Genomic DNA, 17,508 nt, shown 5'->3' on the forward strand with positions numbered 1-17,508 from the left:
GGAGGGGAGGGAGTGAGTAAAGTCACTATAGTTATTGAGACTTTGAAGTCTGGTTTAAGGGAAGAGAATTTATTAAGATTTGGTGAGGATCATGGTATAATATTTCTTCACCAATTTTCCAAGAGGACCACCATTGTACCATAAAGGCCACTAGAAATCAGTAATGGCACTAGATCTTTGGATACAAGTTCTGACGATTAAGTTTGTAAACCTGTTGCAATGATGTTGCTAACCTTTTTTGATATCAGAGGGATTATTCATTATAAATTTGTACCCACTGGACAGTTAACCAGTTTTTCTATTTGGAAGTGCTGAAAAGGCTGTGTGACAAAGTTAGACAGCCTGAACTTAGCTCCAACAATTCATGGCTCTTGCATCACGACAATGCACCAGCTCACACGGCACTGTCTGTGAGGGAGTTTTTAGCCAGTAAACAAATAACTGTATTGGAACACCCTCCCTACTCACCTGATCAGGCCCACACTGACTTCTTTTCTTTCTTTACCCAAGATACAGGAAATATTGAAAGGAAGGCGTTTTGATGACATTCAGGACATCAAGGGTAATACAACAACAGCTCTGATGCCCATTCCAGAAAAAGAGTTCCAAAATTGCCTTGAAGCGTCGACTAGGCGCTGGCATCAGTGCATAGCTTCCCAAGGAGAGTACTTCAAAGGTGACCGTAGTGATATTCAGCAGTGAAATATGTAGCACTTTATCTAGGATGAGTTTGCGAACTTAATTGTGAGACCTCATATGTCTTAGAAACTAGTGCTGTTATTTTTCTGAGTTGAATATTCGGTGTAAGAGGAGGATGAAGAGCCCCTGTCTGCTCTCCATGGACATGTCAGGAGGACAATGTGCAAGCCTAGGAGTTTGGAGTTTACCTCTGTTCTCTTAATTTCCTCTAAGGATGCATAGATCCTTTCGAAAATATCTGGAGGACCTATATAAGTGACTTTGCATTTTTAGAAATAATCAGTGATTATTTTGGATTATCCTACCTGGAAAATATCAATAGAAGCTTAGAGGAAATCAGACATATGATCTACTAGAATCCAGATAGTAGGCCCAGAAGATAGAATTCCTGCATGCATGTTTTGACAGTAAGCAATGAATGCATTAAGGAATAAATACGTCCTTTACTTTAAACTCCCTATTTTGAACATCTATATGGGAATAAGAGTGAGCGTTAGGATGGGGAAAGAATTTGTGAATGCTGAACGTAGATACTCTTGCTCACTAGGCCTTGTATTTAATTAACCAAATACAGCCAAAATTGGGAAAACCCTTGGAATGTGAGCCAGGTTGAAGCAGGGATTGAAGTCTCTTAATTCCAGTTCAGCCTGAGGGATGCAGACTGTTCAGCTATATATTTGTGTTTCTCAGGTAGTTAAAGATGATCAGAAGTCAACCGTTTCCAGCATCTTGTCTAAGTGGTGGATTGTCTGATGGAGTTCAACAGAAGGAGACAGTATGGTTTCCTTCCACGTTCAAGGTAGGGCAGCCTCGGACTTGTCTAGAGCTGTAGGAAAAGCCGGTTCAGCTCTGTAATATGAGCATGTGAAGATCCATGCTTTTCCACGTGAGAAAAACAATCACTTTATTTAGCTTGACTTTTCAGGTGAAGTGTTAGTCTACACATGAACTCCATCCTTACACCTGAGAAACCTTGGCCATCTCCTTGTACAACATGCTTTAGAGAGCCTCCCCTGGCCTATGTCATAAAGTGAGTCGTGTCTTAAAGTGAGATGTCCATGGATCCAGGAAGAATGTGCATCAGAAGCCCAGACATCTCACTTTTAGACAGATCTCTAGATGCTGGGACCCTGGAATTTCATGCCCACAGGTCCCTAGGCTTGTTCCAGAGCCTGCACTCTACTCTTCCCTGGCCGCTTTCTCCTGATGCAATGCCTTGGTACCAGTGTGTGCAATACTATGCTCCCGGGGTAAGCAAGAGACCACCTCTTGCAAGGGGTGTACAGAGGTTGGCGTGCAGGCTAGGGTATGCACAAACATGGATGTATGCTTACTGACATTTCAGGGCAGAAGTGAGAAGAGAGGGATACAGGAAGAAGAAAGAGGCGACATCTGTGTGTCAGGGACCAAGAATCTCTGCCTCCACTTGTTATCATTTTCCTATAAAACTCCAAAGAACTGAAGAACTCTTAATTCACACTTTGTCTTCCTGATCATTAGGAAACATATTTGTCAAAGCTGGAGGATACAGCATGGTTATTTATTATTTTGTTAGTTTGACTTACAACGTTTAAATATTGTTATAAAATGTGTGGGTCTCTATTTCTGCTCTTTTATTAGGCCCTGTATGCTTGAGGTTGGCCTACACATGATGTGTGAGTGTGTGTGTGTGTGTGTGAGAGAGAGAGACAGAGAGAGAGAGAGACAGAGAGAGAGAGAAAGAGAGAGAGAGAGATGGCAAGAGATGGCATTGGTTTGGGCAGTTTAGATAGGAGTTCTCTATGTGTGAGATAAATGCAACTCAGATTGGGGGAAGTATTTCTAGTGAAAATCATACCTTCTTCCCCAAATTTTAAAGGTTTGTCCTTGCTGTTAGAAAACAGGGGAAACTGAATTAAACCAAGTGTGACAAAGTATTAGTCTAGAAGACTAATGGACGGTGGCAAGGATGGTAGTTAAGTGCTGGAATTAGGTCCCAGAGAGATACATAAGTCTTTGTCAAGAGAAGTTGATTCTTATCAGACATAGTTCATGTTTGGCTTTTACTGTGGGGAGGGCTGGAGTCCTAAAAGAGCTTTCAAGATTTTTATAGCCCAAGGCATCTCTAACTGAATTATTTCTACGGAAAACATAGTCCATCCATCACTGGGTTTATATAAGCATGGTTTATAAATTTTCAATTTTATGGAGAATTTTATATATCCATTTTTCTATATAGGGAAAATTTTTCAATTTTACTAAGAAAAGGTGTTACCCTAAGCTGTGCTAGGACCTGACACATAAGAGAAAGTTATAGCTTGCCTCTGCTATTGAATGCTGATCCAGCAGTCTCAGTGGAAGCTGAGGACCAGCAATACATTGGTGCTTTTCAGTGTGGGCCAATTCTACCTAGACCATAAGAACCAAAAGACCATAACTCCTGGAGGAAATAGCCTGAAAGGTCAAAAGTAAACACACTAACTGTCCCAGCCCTGCCTCCACCCCAATTCTCTGCCAAACTCAGTCTCGTGCTCATTCTCACTTGACATACTTCATATTACCTCCAGATTCTATATTTCCTAGGTGTCTGGTAAGATGAATATCTAGCAGTTTTGTGTGTACTATCTACAAAGCCTATACTATCATCCCAAACAGAATACCCAAGCGGGAAAGCAAAATAAAGCAAAAAAGTACAAACAAAACTGAACTCTTTTCTCCTCGAAAGAATGCATAGGTAGGAAGCAAAAAAGCTGTGGTAGCCCATGAAAAATGGCAGATATTTTAAAAATAGTGTTATATTAAAAATTTAAGAAGCTACAAATGATTCTGGGAAACAGTGGGCAATTTGAAAACACTTGTTAATATAATTAGCCTTGCAGAGGCAGTGGTTGAAATATAAACCTGTGTTTGCTTCAGATTGCTTAGCTGGCAGGGTAAACCTTGTGGTGGGATAAAGTTTTCCCTTCACATCTAAACCTTTGGTTTCTATATAGATTGGAAGATCCTATGGTATACATATTTAAAAAGTCTTAATTATTGGAACATAGCATGCAAATAATTTAAAATCTCTTTTAATGGTAAATTGCCATTCCCTAATTCCTTTGTTCAGTGATTTACCCTTAGCTCCATTTACCCGTTTGCATCCTTAAAGAAATCACACTCACGGGAGAACTATTTGTCACTAACCCTTCCCAATGGCTTACTTTTTCAAGTGTGTTCAAGTAGCCTCAGAGAACTTCCTGTTTAGTTGGATATACCACTAATAGCTAGAATGACAAAGAATGTTGGCCACTGCTTTTCATCAGTTACCTGGGGTATCACATATGTGATGGACTCTGCAGGGGGAAAACCAAGAAGCACAGAAGGGATCCCCTACCTCTGTCAACATTGGAATGTGGCTAGATCACAAATGTGAACATAAGAAATGGAGAATTCTACTACTGCAAAATAGACAGTTATCGACTCTCTTCCCAGTTCCTACGCATGGCCAGTTGCCTCACATTCTCTTCTCACTTCTTTTTATCTCAATTGTCCTCAGATATTTCAGTCACACTAGGAAAATGTAAGTAAGACTTTTTTTTAAAGACTATTTTGAAAAATGTAGGTTTTAAATTGTACATTCAATACATTCTCAAACCGAAGGGCTGTCTCCTGTTTTCTTTTCGTTCCTGCTCTCTGCCTGCCTTCATTTGGAGGGAGACGTGTTATGTCAAGCTTTTATTTATTTAGCTATTTATTCATTTATTGAGTGTCTCTATTAATTCAGTGTCCAATCCCTGCCAGTCACTCTGACCCATGCTGGGCACCCAGAGTGCAGAGTCTAGATAGAGAAGATTAAAGGGGCTCCCAGGATGCAGAGTAAGGGGCATTCGTAGGTCAGTGGAAACAGATCTGATATTACAGCTGAGAAAGTAATATTAATTAAGATTTGGGTCAGTAAGAACATTTCGAGCCTGTATGTTCAGTAAAGCAGAAGGTCAAGGAGTTGAAAGAAAAGGTATCTATACTGACTCTAGAGGGCCACATTAAAAACGTTAGCTGGCGTTTTTCCACTCCTCCTCCAGGGTGCCATGACTGTTAAAGTGGAATTGAAATGCCTCTCTCCCAGTCTGGGGGCCATTTTGATCTGACAAAGCAGAGTTACCCACTGTGCTAAATGTGCTGCCATTATTTCTCTGCCCTCATTCTTGGTTACAACTGCTTTTCAATTAATATCTTGGGTGCATTATAAGTTTGCTCTTGATGCCAGTCATTCAGTAAGAAACAGGCTTAAACTGAACTTAGCAGTGAACAGTTTTTTTTTTTTTATAACTTTATAGATTTCTTTTTTTCAAGTTAGATAATTTTTTTGATAACTTTATAGGTTCCTTTTTTTTCATTTTATGTTAGCCAAGACTTACTCTTGTTTTACAGATTTCCCTGCCTCCAGACTTCCAATCACAGCGTGCACAATTCTATTTCTTTTTTCTTTTACTTATTTTATGTGATGTGTTTGCTGGAAAGTTTCTGTTCACTCTTCCAACTCCACTTTGCACCTTTTTCTATCTGCTCTGTACTGGGGAGGCCGACTTATCTGAAATCTACAAATAGAATCTTTTGCCCTCTGGCTTCCTCTTGGTTTTGACCTATGGGAAGCACCAACAGGAGACGAAAGTTTATTCCCCTAGTTTCCTCACTGTTACTCAACTGCTGTTCACTGAGAAGATGGAGGAGAGAAAGAGGCTCTCTGTACAGCCTTTCTGTCTCTCGGTCCCAATGATTATTTCTTCCCTTCACACCCTCATCTTTATGAAAGGAATAACTAACCTCAGGGTAGTGCATTATCCCTTATGATTTTCCTACTCCTATTACTCAAGTGCCTTGCAAACTGTTCATATATTAAAATCTCCTGAAATTTATTCAGTTGGAATATATTTATGTTCTTATTGTGATTCTAATACAAAGGCGAGCTGAGTTAGGGGTTGTTGACCAGAAATTTCCTAGAGGTGATGTGATAGAAGCAACTGAGTTGTCATTGAAAAAGATCAGGCTAGAAATCCTGACCCTGACTCTTGCTGGTGGTGTGACCTTGGTCTACATACCTAATCATTCTGTGCTGGAGATGCTTTCTCTGTAAAATGAATAAAGTAGTTCTCAGGTTTCCTGTGAATATATAATTTAAGAAAAGTGTTAAGCACAGTGCCTGGGGCAGAGAAAAGTTTCTTATACTGATAACTAGCAATTAGTCTAGCCATTCAGGTGTTAATGAAGCCAATAATTCAGTTTCTACCATTGTAGAAGCAGGCTTCTCTCAGTGGCTTGGCCACTCAATGACTTCTTGCACTCTTAACCCTGGGTAGACATGAATTAATTGATTCAACTAATATTTATTGATTGTCTATTATCTAAATGACATCATGTTAAGAGCTGTGGCAAATTAAAATAAGATGTAAGTCTTATTTCTCAAGAAACTTATATTGTGTTAGGAAGAGGGAGACAAAGAAAATTATCAAGTAGAGGTCTATAAAGTCTTAGCTGTTCTCAGAACTTTACATATTCTTAACTATGAAGCTAAATACCAGAGAAAGATAGCAACACAGGAAATGTCAAAGGGGCAGGTTGCCAACAAACTAGAATACAAAATATTTAAAGGAAGAAGCAGTTCCTTGGAGTTTGGAAGTGGTTACCTTGTAAAATGCAAGCCATAGGTGATCCTGAAACTGATTTCCAGAACACCTACTCAAGGAAAGCAGGTGTGATTTCTTACCCATGACAGACTGCCCATGCATTCACAGACCCCCTTTTCTCAATTCCAGGTTTCAATAATCCTTTTAAACAAAACTTTGAACTGGCCATCCAAATCATGATTTCAAAAAAGCAGACCTATTTGAATTATTTTGTAACTTAAATGATACAAAGAGTGCACCTAAAGTTTAATTCTACTTTAGATATTAAGGGCTTTCTGATTCCCCTTAAAATGCATATTGAAAAAATTTACTCTATTATTCTTGTTTTGGTTTGTCACAGTAGGTGATTTTCTAAAATGAAGAGTTCACGGTCATAAGGGTCCATGTTACACTCTTGACAAGAGAATATTTGATTGACTTATTTTTAATCTCAATATTCTGTTTATCAAAATGGGAAAACGTTGATTTCTTTACAAATAATTCCTGTTTCCATCCTATTTCAATGTTAAGCCATTAAAGTGATGTTAATATAGTTAAAGCCTATTAATCCAGGTAAGAAAGATGGGAAATGCAGGTTTTCCAGGGATAATTTTTTTCGAATACACTGCCAAACTAATGACCATTCTTACTGCCTAGATATGAGCAGTTTGATCAAATTATACGTGATTGCTGCTCTTTAGATTTTCCAGCCCTCAGAATTTTTTGAATTTCTTAGGAATCCATTTATATAAAGAAACAAAAGTAAAGGGCTTTTGGATTAGTCAGTTGATACTGAAGGAATCTGGCCATGTGAATTGGGATGAGAACAATATTTTTACATGGCCTCCTGCTAGCCCTAGTTGTCGGGGTGAATTTCATGGGCCCAGCTAACTGCCTGCCACCTGAAACTCTTGTGAGTGTGCTGGGTGTGTAAGTTTGAACATTAAAGGCACATCATAACACACATAAGCAATTTAGCCAGTCACTATCTCTAGACTCCAGTGCTTTTCTAGGAATATAGATAATTTCCCATATATTACACATCCATTATTATTAAATACAAGCAATACAGTTCCTACATTTACCAAAGATAGGCTACATGGGGATACAAAAAGACACAGTAGGCACACACACACACACACTCACACTCACACACACACTCACACACTCTCACACACAGATACAGATACATAGACATATATACGGACATATAACAAATGTGCACACAGACACAGACAGAAACAAACACATGCTATATTTCTGTTTCTCAGAATGTCATGCTTTGAGTGATGTGAAATCATATGGCAGGATGATATGAGGTGTCAGAGATGAAAGGTCAGTTGGTTGTGAGATTTTCCCCTATATCCCATTAGGGGTTTGTGCTCTCAAACAGTACAACTGAGGCAGGGCTTATAAATCAGTTTTCTAGCCAATTGAAGTTGAGAGAGTTTATTGTTTCTTCAGTCATTTCCTTGTTCCATTTTCCCCAGGAAAACCACACTGGTACATAGCTGACACTATTTCTAACTGGCAGCTACAATGCCCTGAAGCCTAACACAGACTATATTCAAGAGCTAGTCATATTTGAATAAATGCTTTGAAAGACTATCTCCATTCATGACTGAAGGGCTGGGTTCCTGCCTTTGTGTCATCATCTGTTTGTGTACTACTTAGGAGAGCACTATATTAATTTGCAGAAATAAAATTTTGCAACTTTCTAAGGGTAAAGGACCTTCGATATCGTATAGATAAGTGCTCTTCCTTGACAGGTGATATAACGAAAGCTTCAGCAGGTGACGTGACTTTTATGAACAGCGTCATCATTGCAGTTTCATTCCTTTGGGAATTGAGGACCCCCGTTTCCACCTCGAGACACATCCAAAGGCACCATGCTAGAGACTTTTACAATATATTAAATAATTTACTTAATTGTCACAGCAATCTCATGAGGTGGATGTAATCCTACTTTACAGCTTGGAAATTACCTGAATGACACATAGAGGGGTATAGGCTGGAACCTAGGTCTCCACATTACCTTTCCAGTGATAGATTCATGCCAACTCTGACTGTCTGGAGTCATTGATTAAAATGCAAATACACCTGGGAATTATGGTCTTAGAGCCTAATATCCTAGTTACTAATCCTGCTTTCGGGGGGATTAGTTGACAACTCAATGAGAGTAAAAATTGGACTTTGAAGTTATGCTTAAAGGCAGATTTTGATGGCAAAATGGCAGAGTATAAACTACCTATTTCACAGCTTTGCCGCGAGCGATTCCTTCTCCATTTACCCGTCAGCTGTGTGGCAGCCTGGTAGAGGAGCAGATGGGAAATCCATTGCCAGATAAGAGATCGGTCTGTCATTACTGGAGAAAATGAGTCCACCTCTAATCCATAAACGGGTTTGCTCTGAAACCCTCAGAGAAAGCCCATTTTCTGGTGAACAGGACAAGGCCCCTTCAGGCAGTCTCATCACTTTGTGGCCCCTATGATGATAATATATTTGTGCCTATTCCATAATTAACTGGGTAGAGCATCATATTAATTATTTGTTCAGTTGTTAATCAGTGGGGTGTTTCCCTGACACATCCCTCTCCTTGCATGCTAACCTGTCAGACTCTAGTAACTGTTGCGTGAACAGGTTTGGGTAAAAGTCTCTGAGGAGGACCAATTCTCTTGTTCCATTAGCGAGAACACATATAGATCATTTTCAGTGCTAATCTAGGGCTAAAATCAATTATGTCTCTTGTATTTAAAAATTAAATTGACTCGCCATGGGAGTAGGAGGAAGGAAAAATACATTCCTCCTATTATGTGTAATTACAATTGTAAAACATTTTCCTTCGGAATCTAATTGCTGCCTGCAGAGGCTGAAGCAGAGGGTGAGTTTGCAGTGTAGTGGGAATGCTGGGTTTCCTTTCAGGTTTTCCTTGGGCTTTTGTTTCCCACCCCTCCCCAGATCTCTTTCTTCCTCTTCATTTTAATACTATTATAACACTGTGAGGTCCTCTAAGGGTTCTCAAGTTTCAAAGAATCTCAAATGCAGTTCTGGGCACAGGGAGCAAAAACCAGAATAGAAAAAAAGAGAGCTAATTATGCCTGTAATCTATATGATGAAAATCTCAATGTTACTTTTATTTATTTAGTGTTTATTGTGTAGCCAGGTCTGAGTTAGGTACTGTGGGAAACAGACACACACATGACATGGTTTCTATTACTAAGGTCTTTGGTTTTGATGAATGACCCAAGTATAAATTATATGAAAAATAAGCAGTTTTTAAAGTATACTTTAAGATATAATTACTTAACCAATGATAGACATCCCAATGCGTTAGGAGGTCACAGGATTGTTTATGGGTCTCTCCTAAGACTCAGTTCTCAGACTTGTCTTATTTCCTCCTCCAGAAATGTCATCATTTCTCATAACAGCAACGATCCTATTTTAGGAGAATTTTGGTTGCAAAAGAGTAACCAACTCTAAATAGCTCACGTATAGGGTTTCTAGATAAAACACAGGATACTCAATTAAATGTGAAATTCAGATTGTTAAAAAATAAGACTTCATGCCCCAAATGGAATCGCTCATGCTAAGCTCCACTTCACCCAACCAAGACTTAACTTAATTACAGTTTGTCTCTCTCAGAAATGGCATCTTAGACCATCAGTCAGGAATTAACTGATCAGGTCTCAAAATAATGTAACATGCTATCTCTGGAAATAAAATAAAGAGAAGTGGAAACATCATGGCAACGTGGAAGGACTTTCATGAGGATTGTCCTGTAGAATCAGAATTGTCATCCTAGGAAGGGTTTTAAACACCCTAAAACTAGAAGTCCGTCTGAATCACCCTCCCGACATTGCACCTTATTGATTCTTTCATTTTATTAAGAAAGGTGCTCAATAAAAACAAATATGACTCTTCAAGTTCCAAAATTATATTTCTCTACTAGTTCATTTTGACTCTGTTTAGCAAACCAATTGCAATGAGTTTTCAAGGCATTGATTAGACATCAGTCAATGACAAAAAGAAGTGACGTTCGTTTGAAAAGAATGACTTTGACTCTCATGGAAAGACACTATCACAGGGGCACCCCCATGATTAAGAGAAAGGGAGAGAAAAACAAAACTGCTTGCATTAAAAACAAATATTCTGACATACACAGTTAGTGAAACCTCATTTTGCAAAGCAATTAGATCAACTGCATGTTCATTGTCCTTGAAAAGTAGTGACAGCACTGTATATCTGTAACTACTTTTCAGTTCCTAGAAAGACAGTAATTGTGATAGAAATAATTGTGCAGTACAAGTAGCAATAATAGTGATGATAATAATGATTGTGTAGTTAGTATTAATGAACATAAAACAACCATCTATAGGTGCTAATTGATATAAGATTATAAATGGTATAATCATTTCACCCACCCTCATTTTAATTTAGGAGGGATTGACCTATCATCCCCAGAGCTCAGTTCTGTGGCAGTGACAGTGAAAGGCTATGCCAATATGTGTATGACACTCTTTTGGCCACAGAGACAGTCAGCAAGCTTCACAGTAGATAATTAGCATGACACCCAGAAACACATTTGATGGTTATGGAACTTCACCTTCTCTCCCCACAATCCCTAAAATTTTTGATGAAGGAGGTGGATCAATTTGCTATTGCCAGACACTTTGTGACCAGGTTCAAGATGAAGCTGGCGTTCAGATGATGGCGGAGGCAGTGAGAGAATAATAGAGTAATGGAGCCAAAACTTTGACAGACTTGAACCTGAACCTATATATAAATCGTAAACTTTCTATCCATGTGAGCAAACAGCTACCCCTTTTATTTAATCTAGTTTAATATGGGCTTATTATTACCTACCATGACAAACATCTTAATTAACATATATAAGTAGATCGCTTCATATTTTACAAGTTATTTCTATAGTCCTTATTTGTCTTGATTCTGCAGAGCAATCTGTAAGCTAAATGTGCAGACATGATATTTTATAGATGAGAATTTGGTGGCTCAAAGAGATAAGACAATTTCACTAAAAGAAGAAGGACATCTAAGTTTTCGCTCTTGATTTTGGAATTCCGTCACAATATTCTTTCTATAGATGTTGACTAGTTGGGACATCACTGGGGTCATAAAAGCACAGGGCATTGTATTAGTAAGTTTTTGGGCCAGTGAGTTAGTTAGGTCCTTCCCAGCAAAAGGGAGAAGTGTGAGACTGAAATGTAGAAAAAGGAAGGAGAGTGGTGGATCCCATCCAGCATTCTGTGGTGTTGTGAAGTCTCTAGAGTAAATCCTTTGCATAGCTTTGTCCCTAATCTGTGCCTTTTGTCACTATTTTTAGTAACACGTGTATGTCTCACACTTTCCCAAAATGATCAAAAAGACTTTCAATTAGTCTTGTACCTTTCTGTCAAGAAGAAAGTGTTAGATAAACTCATTAACTCTGAAGCATTAGAGGCTTAATTAAAATGCAATCCCTACCCAGAAAGATTTGCATTTCAATGAAAAAGTGAAGAGGATGATACTTACCTTAAAGTAATAAAGCAGTACTTGCAGTATTTCAAGCATCAGGAAAAGATTATTTTGGGGCAAGGATATCCTATCATCGCTTTATAAACCACACAACTAGATAAGTGACTACTTAACTCTTTATAAAGTCTATCAAAAATGGAGGGCATTAATTATCATGTACAGTTGAAGGCTTTAGTGCTTTCAATGTACAAATATAAAGATATGGTTAGAGCCCTAGATATAAATGTGGGTAGAGGTAGAGTTTAAAGGTATCAGCCACATACATGATTCCAGATTATTAGAGATTGTAGCAAATTAAGTGGGTTTAGAAGATTGGAAATGATTTACTACTATTAATGAAATATTTCAAACCTATCAAAAGGTATAGCAAATTTTAAAATTAATTTGGGGAACGTAATCAATAATGTAAAGATGTTGTAGGGTATCCGATGGACATGTGTCCCATTAGGGAGACCACCTCAGGGATGATGTAGATGCCTGATCTCTGCACTGTACACCTGAAGCTGAACAATACTGAATGCTAACTATAATTTTATATAAATATATATATATGTATGTATATATATATATTTGTATGTATATTGTTACAGGAAGCAGAGTACAGCATTAGGAATAGAGACAGTGGAAATGTAATGGCTCTGTGTGATGACAGATGGATAGTGATAGGGGGAGGGGGATTCACACAGTGTGAGGGATATAAATGATAAACGTCTAAGTTTTGCTTTGTCTTGTGCACCTGAAACTAATAAAATTTTAAAAAAAGGTATAGCAAATATACCAATGACCCAAAATTTCTATTTTCTTCATTTTTTTCCCCTAAAGAATCAGGCACAATACCTGTCTTCTGATCTCATTTAATTCTCCCTTCTCAGAGATAACCACTGTAAGATTTTTTTCATTTATTTTTGCATGACTGTTTTTATAATGTTACTACACATTTATGTATAAATAGAAATATGTACTAGTATTCCTCAGCCTTTTAAATATTACAGAAATGTAACTCTATTAGACAAATCATTCAGCTACTAGCTTTTTGTTTGTTTGACTTTTTTTTTTTCTTTTTAATCATTTATTTTCTTGGTCACTTGTCTCAGCCATAAGCAGTAGTGTGGCATCAACAATATTGATTTTTATTCCATCACATGAACATAAATGTGATAAAATATATACACCCATTCTCCTGTTTTTGGACATTGACATTGTTCTAACATTGTATAATAATGACAGGAGCTGCCGTCTATATTCTCATGCTCATCACCTGTGCCAGTATGCAGGAGCTCCTCAGGGACACACAGGTAGTTGTACCAATTATACTTCTCTCTGTGACCGTCAGTTTCTCTCCTTAGCCTTATTTAACACCTTTTCTGTTTACACAGTGTACATATAGATATATCGTTTTCCAATCTAATTGTGGTAAGTCAATTTTAAATTGCATTACCTGAATACTAGTAAGGTGAAACGTCTAATATATTGATGGATGTTCTTGTTTCCTCCTGTGAATGGTCTGTTCATAAATTGCTTCAATTTTTTCCTTAGTATCTATTTGTCATTTTATTTATTTTAAGGGAAGCTCTTTATATATATATATATATATATATATATATATATATATATATATGTATATATAATATGTGTATACACACATATAATGTGTTATATATAACATATATAATATAATATATATACATACACATATTATATATATACTCTATTATATATATGTATACATATATATACACACACACACACATATAATATCTGACAAATAAATTCGTGAACCCATCATAGAAAAAGTGCTACATACCTCATTAGTGAATATCACTATGGTCACCTTCTAAGTACTCCCCTTGGGAAGCTACTTAATGCAACAATGCCAGTGCCTAGTCAACTCTTCAAAGCAATTTTGGACTCTTTTTCTGGAATGGCCATCAGAATTGTTGTCATATTACCCTTGATATCCTAAATGTTATCAAAATGTCTTCCCTTCAATATTTCCTTTATCTTGAGGTAAAGAAAGAAGCCATTGGGGGCCAGATCAGGTGAGTAGGGAGGGTGTTCCAACACAGTTGTTTGTTTACTGGCTAAAAACTCCCTCACAGACAGTGCCATGTGAGCTGGTGCATTGTCATGATGCAAGAGTCATAAATTGCTGGTGAAAAATTCAGGTCATCTGACTTTTTCATGCAATCTTTTTGGCACTTCCAAATATTAGATTTGGTTAACTGTTTGTCCAGTTGATACAAATTCATAATGAATAATCCCTCTGATGTCAAAAAAGATGAGCAAAATTGTTGCAACAAGTTCGCAAATGTAATTGTCAGACCTCGTGTGTGAGTGTGTGTGTGCCAAAAAAATGTATATAAGTGGATACTTTGGTCAATGTTGCTCAAGCAGTAGTCCGCCATAATCATAAGTGTCTGGACACTGATGGTAACCACTTTGAGCACCTCTCGTAATTGCAGAAGTCAAACATGACTTGTATTTGTCTTATGTTATTGGTATGTATTATTATAATTTTAATAGTTTTTTCCTGTCTTAAAATGTGTATGCATTTTTTGGCACCATCTGTGTGTGTGTGTGTGTGTGTGTGTGTGTGTGTATGTTATGGGTAGGAAAATATCTTCTCCAAGATCGTGGATTGTCTTTCTACTTAAGATGCTTTTGCAGCACAAAAACTTAAAATTTTAATGTAATCAAATGTATCACTTTTGACTTTTAGTATGTACTTTTTCTATTCTAAAAGAGTTTCCCTATCTCAAAAATCACAAAGATATTCTCATGCATTCAATAATTATTTGTTAAGCTACTTCTATATGCCTGGCATTGATCTTGGAGATGTATACAATGGTAAATAGATGTAGTACCTGTCTTCAATAAGCTTACATTCCAGTGAGGGGAGGAACAAGGAAAAGAAAACTAAGATAACTTGATAACATTTTAGGTTATAATAAAATATAAAGCAAAACATTTTATAAATAATAACAGAGAGCCTCAATTTAGGAAGGATAGTCAAGATAGGAATTTCTGAGGAGATAATGATGTGTAAGAATCCACCTGGATGTTTGAATCCCTTTGAAGACAACTGACGGAATGTAAATGTTAGAGTTCCAGGCATAGAGAATAGGGACGGGGAAGGTCTTGAGACAGGGGCATGGCAAACATCACCAACAGATAGCAATCTATTCATTGGGGTAACAGTTGTTCGGAAAGTTACATAGCTTTCAAGTGTACGATTTGTAAAGCATCATCTATATATCATGTTGTGTGTTTATCACCCAGAGTCAGATCTCCTTCCACCACCAAAATTTGATCTCTTTTACTCTCATCCAGGACCCTCCTCCCCGCTTACCCTCTGGTAGCCACTAAACTATTTCCTGTGTCTATGTGTTTTTGTTTCTTCATTTGTCTTGCTCCTTTGTTGTTTTCAGTTTTATATCCCACATATAGGTGAAATCATATAGCCCTCGACTTTTTCTGTCTGGATTATTTCACTAGGCATAATAATCTCAGATCCATGCATGTTGTTGCAAATCCTAACCCTCAAGGTAATGGTATTAGGAGGTGAGGACTTTGGAAGATGATTAAGTAAGGAGGGTAAAGCCCTCATGAATGGGATTAGGGCCCTTACAAAAGAAACAGCAGGAACCTACTTGCCCTTTCCACCATGGGAGGATACAACAAAAAGCCTGCAACCCAGAAGAGGACCCTCACCCAATCATGCTGCCACTCTGATCTTGGATTTCTAGCCTCCACACTTATGAGAAAGAAATGTCTGTTTTTCATAAGCCACCCAGTTTTTAGTATTTTTGTTATAACAACCCAAATGGACTAAGACACATGTCATTCTTGTACATACTTTCAGAGTTACAACTGATTCAGACAACTTACATACACTCACAGTTTCCACTGAATCAGACAACTTAGATTTTCTTTAACATATATAGTTCTCTGTCTTCACAAATATAAACTCTTCTTTTATATTATATTCTCTGTTCACCCATTCCACTTGCCAAACTGAATTTTATTTACACTCATTCAGAAGTCTACTGTTTGCTACATAAGTAACTCATCAAGGAAATGTTATAATTTTATTAATCTTCCCACGTGGTATGATCTCTTTAGATTTGCACAGATGTTGACAAATCTCTAATGACACTTCTGCACTTTTTGTCATATCTCTTTTCCTTTTTATTTTTAACCTTTCCTTCCATATTAGGTTTGAAGTAATCATGATTTGAAGTACCATGAGAAGAAGACTGAAATTTACTTGAATTTCTATTATCTGTGCCTGGTGTACTGTGTTATGGAAAGTTCATGCTTAATATATACTTAAATTGAATTCATCACCAAAGCAGTAGGGGCTGGAATCAGTCCTGGAACAATATTCTGGCCTTATCCATTCATTGGAAGTTGGAGGTCATAGTTGCTCCACGTAAATTAGTTTATGCCTTGCTAGCCTGTATTTTCACCCAACGTTTCAAGCAATGTTTCTCAGTGTTAATGTAAAATTGTATATGTGTGTGGTGTGTGTACCTTTCCATTAGGTGATATATTGGTCCTTTCTAACTATGAGGATTTATCTGATTTGTTGTTGCTGCTTTTGGTAGAAAGAGCCAAGCATTAAGATATCAAATGAATGTCACAGTTGGCCAAGCATGGGAGAGAAAATGAGAAGACCATTCAATGAAGCAATGCCTTTAGATTATATACTTGTTTTTTTCCTCACTTTAAGACACTTTCCTGTCATTTAATTTCTGAAATTAAATTTTGACCCTAGTACTTCAAACTCATTTCATTTTAGAAAAATTGTCCAATCCTTCTGCCTCAGTATTTTCCTGTGTAATGTGGAAATAACAACTTTGAATACAGATTGTCTCCATAGATTAAATATTATGATATCTGTAAAGTACCTAGAAGTGTCTGACACGTTGTGTACTTAACTAAATATCTTTTTCTATGTCTTTCCAAAGAAAGCTGCCCGTATTCACACTAGCGCAGCCAGAGTTTATATAAATGTGGAGAGAAAGAGAGAAGCCAGCACATTATGATGAACAGATGTGACTTCACTCTCTCAATAGGTGTCACTAAGGCGTCTATGTTGATATTGTTGTACCCTAGGCAGGGTGAGATAATGTTGAGACACTGAGGACATTATGAGATTTCATCACCTGATTGAATCTGGAATTAATTACATTGGACATGTGACCTCCTTTCCTACTTTGTTCTCCTTGCTGGTGGGAGTTAGGGATCCATGTTATAAATTATATTCCACTTGGCCAAGCACCTGCCACCTTGCATTCTCTTTCTATTTTACCTGAGGAAAGATTTTGACACCAGTGACCCATATTCCCAGGCAAATCTTGAGGCACTACTAAGCATGGATTCACCATGGATAACTCTGTATTTCTGGCCACTAAGCCCTGAGTATTATTTTCAGCAATTTGGACTAACCAAACACATTAGGTATCATTAAGCTTGACAGCAGCTTCACAAATACCTCAGGGGGCTGTATTACCTTGGAATCTTTATACTGAATTGTAGGCTACTGCTGTATTAGAGACTCAGCATATGGATAAATCTCCTCTCTTCTTCGTGTAGACTACTTGATTCTGTTTTATACTGGCCGTTGATAGTTAAGCTCTGGTATATCTTA

This window comes from Rhinolophus sinicus, linkage group LG09 (genome assembly GCF_036562045.2).
Source record: "Rhinolophus sinicus isolate RSC01 linkage group LG09, ASM3656204v1, whole genome shotgun sequence".
In the NCBI taxonomy this organism is placed as follows: domain Eukaryota; kingdom Metazoa; phylum Chordata; class Mammalia; order Chiroptera; family Rhinolophidae; genus Rhinolophus; species Rhinolophus sinicus.